The sequence below is a fragment of the Tachysurus fulvidraco genome, chromosome 8 (assembly GCF_022655615.1).
Source record: "Tachysurus fulvidraco isolate hzauxx_2018 chromosome 8, HZAU_PFXX_2.0, whole genome shotgun sequence".
NCBI classification, from domain to species: Eukaryota; Metazoa; Chordata; class Actinopteri; order Siluriformes; family Bagridae; genus Tachysurus; species Tachysurus fulvidraco.
Window position 1 is genome coordinate 22,965,155 of NC_062525.1, and position 11,393 is coordinate 22,976,547.

Here is an 11,393-nt window from a genome sequence, read left to right on the forward strand (position 1 = left end):
ACTGTATTTATGATAATCAATCTCAAATCATAATTAAATATAATATATATAATATAATATAATTAAAATATAAGAAACGTACACTTTTTCCAATAAAATACGATGTCCATATGACAGGTTATGAAGGTGTTCCAATTTTGGATGAAGTCACATATTTTGGGAATTAAAATGTGTAAAAACCAATCAGATAGAGTACAATCTAACTTCCAAGCTTTTATTTCAAAAATTAAAAATAAATTTGATATGTGGCTTATGAGAGATTTATAACTCAATGGAAGTGTCATTCTTTCTAAGACTTCCTAAGACTTCCTAAGGATGATCTCATTTAGTTAAGGTTGTATTGGATGTCCCCAAAATATTTACTAAAAAAAAGATTATATTTAATTTAATTTTCTATTAAAAAAAAAGACTCGTACTCTAAGAAATGATTCATGGGGTTAGTTTGTAAAACTTAAAATAAACAACATTTTCAGCATTAAAAAAATTAGGTTTGTTAATATGTACTTGTATTGGTGAGTTGATAACTCATTTTAATAAGTCTAAAATAAAGAATACTTTTTTAACTTAATTATATATCAATTTTAAACACTTTTACCTTCACGTAATAACAGAAAAATATTAAGTTAATGAAACTTGTATATCTAGTGAGCATCCTTTAAAAGCGTAAAGAGTAAAGGCTGAATTTGCCCGGACTTGTTTTGCTGACACAGTGGGACTACTAGGAGCCGGAGAAACAGGAGAATCGAGGCTATATAGCTAAGGCTATATAGCTAATATTTTTGCTTTGTTTTAATCTCAGCAGCTACCAACTGTATACACAAAAAAATCGTTGACTTCAGTAAAGTTGTCCGCATATTCACAAATTGGAGTTTCGCTTATCCGAACTTCTCGGGTCACGGGGAGCCTGTGGCTATCTCAGGCGTCATCGGGCATCAAGACAGGATACACTCTGGACGGAGTGCCAACCCAAAGCAGGGCACACACACACTCTCATTCACTCACACACACACTCACACACTACGGACAATTTTCCAGAGATGCCAATCAACCTACTAAGCATGTCTTTGGACCAGGAGAGGAAACCGGAGTACCCGGAGGAAACCCCCGAGGAACGGGGAGAACACACAAACTCCACACACACAAGGCAGAGGCGGGAATCAAACCCCCAACCCTGGAGGTGTGAGGCAAACGTGTTAACCACTAAGCCACCGTGCCCCCCGGAAATGTCATATTTTTTATTTTAAATCTGTTAATTTTAGTTAGAAAGTTTCATATCTATAAATGTAAGTGGTCTGGAAAGAAACCAAACATTTTCCATTTTAAGCTGGAAATGAAAATTTATTTTGAAACTTTGAAATGACTAACAAGCTATATTATGTTACTATTTTAAAATTTTAATAATATGGCATTGCATTTTGTTATCTATTATCATTTGTTATTGAACAATTAAAAAAATAATAATAATTTTAAAAAAACATGATTGCACCCTACTTGCCTACGGAAGTCCTAAGAGGTCATGCATTATTATAATTTCTATTCAATTCAATTCAATTCAATTCAAGTTTATTTGTTTAGCGCTTTTTACAATAGGCATTGTCTCAAAGCAGCTTTACAGGACATAAACATAGAGCAGATGGTAAACATAAGGAATAATAAAAGAAATAAGGAATAATAAAAGAAAAAGAATGAACAGAATAAAAATTCAAGATTATTATTAGATATATATAGTTCACAATGTGTATGTATTTATCCCCCTATGAGCAAGTCTGAGGTGACTCAGGCAGCAGTGGCAAGGAAAAACTCCCTTAAATTGGTAAAGGAAGAAACCTTGAGAGGAACCGGACTCAAGGGGGACCTCATCCTCATATGGGTGGAACTGGGGGTGTGATTGTAATATACAGTCAAACAAATGTTGTATTGGTGTAAGGATCATGGACTTCGGATCTCCTTAGTGTCACAGAGTCTAACATGTCTCAGGATTCTTAGAGTCAGCCTCGGCTCAGTGGACGTCCAAAGGCTTCGTCCCACAGAGGACGTTGGGAGCTGGTACAATGTCTGGATGCCTCGGGATGGGTACAAAGAGAGAAGCAGTGGAGAGGGATTAACATATCTGCTGTTCATAAAAACGTGTAGGTCTGATGTACTGGTGCATGGTATTATAGGATGTATTATGAGTACGCCTGACTAAAGAGATGAGTTTTTAATCTACATTTAAACTGGGAAAGTGTGTCTGAGCACCGAACACTATCAGGAAGACTATTCCAAAGTTTGGGAGCTAAATTAGAAAATGCTCTATCACCTTTAGTAGACTTAGATATTCTGGGAACTACCAGAAGTCCTGAGTTTTGTGATCTCAGAGAGCGTGAAGGATTGTAACGTGTTAGAAGACTAGTTAGATACATGGGAGCTAAATCATTAAGAGCCTTATACTTAAGTAGCAGCAGTTTCTATTCAATTCTAAACTTAACAGGTAGCCAGTGTAGAGATGATAAAAAATGGGGTTATACTGTATGGTCATACTTTCTTGTCCTAGTGAGAACTCTGGCAGCTGCGTTTTGTACTAACTGTAACCTATTTATTAAAGATGCAGGACAACCACCTAGTAATGCATTACAATAGTCCAGTCTAGAGGTCATGAATGCATGAACTAGCTTCTCAGCATCAGAGACAGACAGAATGTTTCTCAGCTTGGCAATATTTCTAAGGTGGAAGAAGGCTGTTTTGGTAGTATTTGCGATATGATTTTTAAAAGACAAGTTGCTGTCTAATATAACACTGAGGTCTTTCACTGTCGAGCTACTAGTAACAGTACATCCCTCTAAATGGGAGTTAAGTTGTGAGAGTTTCTGTGCACTGGTTTTTGGACCTATAAGTAGTATTTCTGTCTTATCGGAGTTTAACAACAGAAAATTGCAGTTCATCCAGTCTTTTATCTCTCTAAGGCATTGAGTTAATTTGGACACTGTGGCTATTTCATCTGGTTTTGATGAGATATATAACTGTGTATCGTCAGCATAACAATGGAAACTAATCCCATGTCTTTTAATAATGTTCCCCAATGGAAGCATGTATATTGAGAAAAGCAGAGGTCCTAGAACTGATTGTTGAGGGAATTAACTGGCAATAAACTGGAGGATTCACCATTAAATTCTACTAAATGGTATCGATCAGACAGGTAGGATCTAAACCAAATTAAAGCCTGTCCATGAATACCTGTGTAATTTTGTAAGCGATCTAGAAGAATGTTGTGATCTATAGTGTTGAATGCAGCACTAAGGTCAAGTAGAACTAATAGGGACATATTGCTTTCTTGGTTTGTTGTGATCATTTTTAACTTCCGGTTTTTAATTTTTAATTCTATTTATGCCATTATACTTAATAGTATTCAAGGTATAAAAAATATCATTTTGCTTCACTGAAGAAAACCTAGGAAATGAAAGAACCAGAATTAGAATAAGAATCAGACAATACTATACAAGAAAACAATGCAGATGATGAGATACAATGTAGACAGTATGAGTATAAAATGAGGATATAGAATGAATAAAATATATAAAATATGAATGTGGAATATGAACGATCAGTAATGTGCATAAAGTATGGGAGTGCAAATAATATTGTGCAATTTTATGTTTTTTGTGCAATATACAGCAGCAGTAGTGTGTAATATACAGATGATTTGATGACTGACAGTCCTGATAATGCAGTACTTACTATAAAAAGCAGTGAATATAATTATGGTGTGTTGTTGATCAGAGTGATTGCCTGGGGAAAGAAACTGTTCCTGTGTCTGTCAGTTTTAGTAAGCAGAGACCTGTAGAACTAAAAGGGACATACAGTCTTACAGTCTTGTAACACTTCTTTTAGTAGTTTAGTTGGGATGGGGTCTAGTGAACATGTTGTTGATTTAGCTGTAGTAATAAGTTTATCTAACTCTTCCTGTCCTGTACTTGTAAGGCTCTGTAAAGCCTTAGGTGAGATTGTGTCACTAGTTGCTCTCATATGTTGAGCGTCACCTATTTTATTTCTCATACTTTCAATTTTATCAGTGAAGAATCTCATAAAATGCTCACTACTGAACTGTGATGGAATAGTGTGTTCAGATTTCTCGTTTTTTGTTAAACTAGCCACTGTGCTAAATAAAAACCTGGGATTGTTCTGGTTATTTTTTATGAGTTTGCTCATAGTAGCTTTTAGAGCCTGTCTGTAGCTGGACATACTGTCCTTATACGCAATTCTAAAAACCTCTAATTTAGTTTTTCTCCATTTCCGTTCAAGGTTACGGGTCTCTCTCTTGAGGGTGTGAGTATGACTATTATACCATGGTGCAAGTGTTTTATCTCCAACCTTCTGTAATCTGACTGGGGCAACAGTGTCTGATGTGCTAGTCATATAGCGTCTATGCTGTTAGTCATTACATCTAGGTTGTTTATGTTTAAGGGTACAGTAAGAAGTCCAGACAGATCAGGCAGGTTATTTGTGAATCTGTCTTTAGTGGTCGGAATAATAGTTCTACCGAGTCGATAACGTGGAGAGACATACAGTAGTTAGTCTGTTCTGCGGGGAGTGTGTACATTATGAGGTAATGGTCTGTTATGTCATCACTTTGGGGAATGATCTATATCAGTGACATCTATTCTGTGTGATATTATTAAATCTAGTGTGTGATTACGTCGATGAGTTGCTCTAGTGATGTTTTAAGCCCAAGTGAGTTTAGTAAGTCCATAAATGTGAGTCCTAAAGCATCGTTTGTGTTGTCAACATGACTGTTAAAGTCTCCTACATTTAATGCTTTGTCAAAGTTAACCAATAGGTCATAGAGAAAATCTGTTAATTCTCTAAGAAAAACTGTGTAGGGCCCTGGGGGTCTGTACACGGTCGCTAGAGCAAGAGACATCAGGGATTTTTTTTGAGTGAATGTGTGATAGTGTAACATTAAGGACAAGCACTTCAAAAGAATTGAATCTATGCTGTGTTCTCTGGGTAACAGTAAGGAAATCACTAAAGATAGTGGCGACACCACCTCCACAACCAGTCTGACGAGGCTCGTGCTTATAGATTTATCCTGATGGTGTAGACTCATTTAGACTGATGTATTCATTTGGTTTAATCCAAGTTTCGGTAAGGCAGAGTGCTTTCTGCTTTCTTGGTTTGTTGTGATCATTTTTAACTTCCGGTTTTTAATTTTTAATTCTATTTATGCCATTATACTTAATAGTATTCAAGGTATAAAAAAAATATCATTTTGCTTCACTGAAGAAAACCTAGGAAATGAAAGAACCAGAATTAGAATAAGAATCAGACAATACTATACAAGAAAACAATGCAGATGATGAGATACAATGTAGACAGTATGAGTATAAAATGAGGATATAGAATGAATAAAATATATAAAATATGAATGTGGAATATGAACGATCAGTAATGTGCATAAAGTGTGGGAGTGCAAATAATATTGTGCAATTTTATGCTTTTTGTGCAATATACAGCAGCAGTAGTGTGTAATATACAGATGATTTGATGACTGACAGTCCTGATAATGCAGTACTTACTATAAAAAGCAGTGAATATAATTATGGTGTGTTGTTGATCAGAGTGATTGCCTGGGGAAAGAAACTGTTCCTGTGTCTGTCAGTTTTAGTCAGCAGAGATCTGTAGTGCTTGCCAGAAGGGAGGAGCTGAAAGAGGGTGTGTCCAGGGTGTGAAGGGTCAGTGGTGATTTTCCCTGCCCGGTTTCTGGTTCTTGTGTCGTACAAGTCCTGGAGAGTGGGCAGGGGGGCAAGAATTAATTTTTCATCTGTTCTAACTGTGTTTTGCAGTCTGTTTCTGTCCTGTTTTGTTGCTGCACCAAACCAGATGGTGATGGATGTGCACAGGACAGATTCTGTGGCAGACCGTACTTCCTTAATTGACGTAGAAAGTACATCCTCTGCTGGGCCTTTGTGATGATAGAGTTTATGTTGCACTCCCATTTCAGGTCTTTGGAAATGGTAGTGCCCAGAAACTTCAAGGCCTCCACAGATGACACCGGGCTGTTTGATATTGTGAGGTGGAGTAGTGTTGAGGGGACTTTTCTAAAGTCCACTGTCATCTCCACAGTTTTGAGGGTGTTTAGCTCCAGACTGTTCTGACTGCACCATAGCACCAGCCGCTTTACCTCCTCTCGGTATGCAGATTCATCGCCATCTTGGATGAGACCGATGAGCGTAGTATCATCTGCAACCTTCAGGAGTTTAACAGTTGGGTCACTTTAAGGGCAGTCATTAGTGTAGAGGGAGAATAGCAGTGGGGAGAGGACACATCCCTGTGGAGCGCCAGTGCTGATTGTCCGAATGCTGGAGGTGGCACCTCCCAGTCTCACCTGTTGTTTCCTGTCTGCAGTGAATATACTTCGTTACTGTATTTAAGTAGAAATCTCACGTATCTGTACTTTACTTCGCTATTTAAATTTATGTCAACTTTCACTTTTACTCCTCTACATTTCCTAGATAAAATGTATACTTTTACTCCGTTTATTTTCCAATAAGCATCTTCGTTACTCGTTACTACAAAATTAAATCAGAAGAAATGTGGGCGACTGCTATTGCATTACGCTCCGCACGCTCTATGGAGAAGCACAGGTACACGCAGCATGCACCTGCACTCAGAGCTGGAGGCATTTATAACGTTAATCGGCTGAAGGCCGCAAATACGACAATCAAAAGCAGTGAAATTTCGCTATTCTTATTACCAGAGTTGTAGTACAAACAAAACATTAATGCAAACAATCCATAAAATACTAAATAAAAATAACATTTATTGATTTTGTCTTGAAGCCTGAGATAGGCACAGGCCCCGTGACCCGAAGTAGTTTGGATAAGCGGTAGAAAATGAGTCAGTGAGTGAGTGAGTACATTTATTGGACAGACACACTGTTTGTAGAGAATGCACACATACATGAACTGATTTGATTCAAGACTGGCATCATTATATCATACATAAAATGTTGGTGTCCACTTTTGAAATTTTAAATAATACCATAACTTTTGGCTTACTATGTAGTCATATAGCCTAATATATAATATAAAACTCTTCTTGTTTTAAATTCTCACTGAGGGCTAAAAAAAAGATGAAATCCTAGAACCGCCCCTGCTCTTATGCCTACCGAAAATCGCTGAATACCTTTTACTTTTACTTCAAATACTTAAGTACATTAAATATCAGAAAATTACTTTTGATACTTAAGTACAGTAAATATCAGATACTTTAAGACTTTTACTTGGTAATATTCTAAAACGTGACTTTTACTTCTACCAAAGTCTTTCTCTAGTACGATACTTGTACTTTTACTCAAGTATTGCTTTCTAGTACTTTATACAACACTGCCTGTCTGTCAGGAAGCTGGTGATCCACTGATAGATGGAAGGGTGCATAGTGAGCCTTAGGAGTTTGGAGTGAAGAATTTCCGGAATTATAGTACTAAAGGCTGAACTAAAGTCAACAAACAATCCGGGCGTATGTCCCTGGGCAGGCCAGGTGTTGCAGAATGTAGTGCAGTCCGATGTTGACTGCGTCATCCACTGACCTGTTTGCATGGTAGGCAAACTATAGGGGACCCAGCATCTGTTCTGTGACAGACTTTAGGTGGGCCAATACCAGCCGTTCAAAGGTCTTCATGACAACAGATGTCAGACAGGCCTGTAGTCATTTAGTCCAGTGATGGAGGGTTTCTTGGGGACCGGGATGATTGTGGAGAGTTTAAAGCAGGAGGGGACTTCACACAGCTACAATGATCTGTTGAAGATATTGGTGAAAACAGGAGCCAGTTGATCAGCACATGCTTTGAGACAGGAGGGGGAGACCCCATTTGGGCCGGTAGCTTTCCTTCTCTTCTGTCTCTGAAAGAGCCGATTCACATCCTCTTCACAAATCGTGAGTGCAACTTGAGTGCTGGGAGGAGTTGTTAATGGGCGGTGTGAAGATGCTATTCTCAAACCTGCAGAAGAAGGTGTTGAGGTCATCAGCCAGGTTGTTGTTTGCTTCAGAGGGAGATGGGGGGGCGACTCTTGTAGTTTGTGATGTCTTGCAGGCCTTTCCACACTGACGCAGGGTTGTTATCTGAAAACCTTCTTTTCAGCTTTTCAGAGTAGCTTCATTTGGATATTCTGATTTCCTTTGTCAGTAGGTTCCTGGCCTGCTTATACAGAGTTTTGTCTCCCTGTCTGTAGGCATCTTCCTTGGCTTGTCAAAGTTTTTTGAGTTTGGCTGTGAACCATGGCTTGTTATTACTGAATTTGCAGAAGGTTTTGGTTGGCACACACACGTCTTCACAAAAACTGATGTATGATACAGTAAGGTCATGAGCATTGTTAGGGTATCAGTTGTGACATTGAGCCATAAGTAGTGTTTTTTATCAGATATTATGTTGATGAATTTACCATTAAAATATATTATTGTTACATACCTGTTGATCTGCAGAGTGGTACATACCAGTTGATTGTGTTTCTTATTCTGTCCAAGTGAATCACCTGGTTCTTTCATATGGTCTAATCTGCCATCATCACTTCTCATATTGGAATTTGTGGGTTGGACTGTGAACAATTTCAAGTTCTCATTAGCTTCTGAGCATTTAAATAAACACAAGCTTGGACAACTACCTCAGAATAAGAAACACAATCGACTGGTAAGTACCACTCTGCAGATCAACAGGTACGTAACAATACTATATTTTAATGGTTAATTTATCAGCATAATATCTGATAAAAAACACTACTTATGGCTCAATGTCACAACTGATACCCTAACAATGCTTATGACCTTACTGAACTATTTTGGAAATGCTGTTTGCTAGTTGTTGTATGTTACTGAAACAAGGAAAGATTCTTTCTGTAATTTATTAAACTAAAGTCACTTGAAAGAATGTCCAATACTATCTAAAGAAAGCACAATTAGATATAATTGTGCTTAAATTCTCTATTGAGACTTTGTACAAAAATAGAATAAATATAGACTAAAGTCACTTGAAAGAACACCCAATACTATCTAAAGAAAGCAGAATTAGATTACTTCAAATCGGAGCACTGATTTACATTATTTTCATAAGTGCTTCACTTTGGGGCACTCTCATCTGTGTATTTGACTTCGCTGTCTTCTGCGAATGCAATGTACCTCAGTGTGTTTTCCTAACTAGCACACATTTACTGCAGTTTTATCAAAACTCGTGGCCTCTATGGTTTGATCAGATGCTGCAAACTTGTGTCACTGACAAGGGTAAAGGAGTTCCCAAAATAAATTCTCTATTGAGACTTTGTACAATAATAGAAATGTAGTAACTGTACTTTCAATGGGAATTAATGCAGGCATAGTTTCAACGAAGAAGAATATTAGCATTATTGTCACATTTGATACCCTAACAATGGCTCTGACCTGTCTGAATCATTTGGTAAGTGCTATTTGTTGGGGTAGTTTCCAGTGATTGAATCGACAGAAAGAAGATGATCAGTTATCCTCCGTTTTGTTTTAGTATTTTCTCATAAGATACCCTCCAATGCACTCGAAATGAAACACAATTAGATTACTTCAAACAGAAGCACTGATTTTATTATAATCAATAAGTGCTACTCTTTGGGGCAGTCTCATCTGTGTACTTGACCTTAATAACTTGTCAAAGTACTGCATTTTATCTCTGGTTGCTACCCTAATTGTAGCACATTTACTGTAGTTTTAATGTAAGTGCTAACAAGTTGGGGCAACTTTCAGTGAAATTATACACCAACAACATGGTATGGGCATCTGTAGTCAAACTCAGTGTTGAAATACTAACATGATGGTTTAGGTTTTAAGAGATTTAATCAAATTCTTTTAGACTTTTAATCAGTAAAATATCAAATGTTACAGTAAAACTATCCTTTGTCTGTGTAGATTTAGTTAGCCTAAGGTGATAATAGGCAATCAATGTGTGAATCACCTGGATCTTTCATATGGTCTAATCTGCCATCATCAATTCTCATATTGGAATTTGTGGGTTGGACTGTGAACAATTTCAAGTTCTCATTAGCTTCTGAGCATTTAAATAAACACGAGCTGGGACAACTACCTCAGAATGAGAAACACAATCAACTGGTAAATCCCACTCTGCAGATCAAAAGGTACGTAACAATAATATATTTTAATGGTAAATTTATCAGCATAATATCTGATAAAAAGACTACTTATGGCTCAATGTCACAACTGATACCCTAACAATGCTTATGACCTTCCTGAACTATTTTGGAAATGCTGTTTGCTAGTTGTTGTATGTTACTAAAACAAGGAAAGATTCTTTCTATACTTTATTAAACTAAAGTCACTTGAAAGAACACCCAATACTATCTAAAGAAAGCACAGTTAGATTACTTCAAATCGGAGCACTGATTTACATTATTTTCATAAGTGCTTCACTTTGGGGCACTCTCATCTGTGTATTTGACTTCGCTGTCTTCTGCGAATGCAATGTACCTCAGTGTGTTTTCCTAACTAGCACACATTTACTGCAGTTTTATCAAAACTCGTGGCCTCTATGGTTTGATCAGATGCTGCAAACTTGTGTCACTGACAAGGGTAAAGGAGTTCCCAAAATAAATTCTCTATTGAGACTTTGTACAATAATAGAAATGTAGTAACTGTACTTTCAATGGAAATTAATGCAGGTATAGTTTCAACGAAGAAGAATATTAGCATTATTGTCACATTTGATACCCTAACAATGGCTCTGACCTGTCTGAATCATTTGGTAAGTGCTATTTGTTGGGGTAGTTTCCAGTGATTGAATCGACAGAAAGAAGATGATCAGTTATCCTTGGTTTTGTTTTAGTATTTTCTCATAAGATGCCCTCCAATGCACTCGAAATGAAACACAATTAGATTACTTCAAACAGAAGCACTGATTTTATTATAATCAATAAGTGCTACTCTTTGGGGCAGTCTCATCTGTGTACTTGACCTTAATAACTTGTCAAAGTACTGCATTTTATCTCTGGTTGCTACCCTAATTGTAGCACATTTACTGTAGTTTTAATGTAAGTGCTAACAAGTTGGGGCAACTTTCAGTGAAATTATACACCAACAACATGGTATGGGCATCTGTAGTCAAACTCAGTGTTGAAATACTAACATGATGGTTTAGGTTTTAAGAGATTTAATCAAATTCTTTTAGACTTTTAATCAGTAAAATATCAAATGTTACAGTAAAACTATCCTTTGTCTGTGTGAATTTAGTTAGCCTAAGGTGATAATAGGCAATCAATGTGTGAATCACCTGTTTTTTTCATATGGTCTAATCTACCATCATCACTTCTCATATTGGAATTTGTGGGTTGGACTGTGAACAATTTCAAGTTCTCATTAGCTTCTGAGCATTTAAATAAACACAAAGC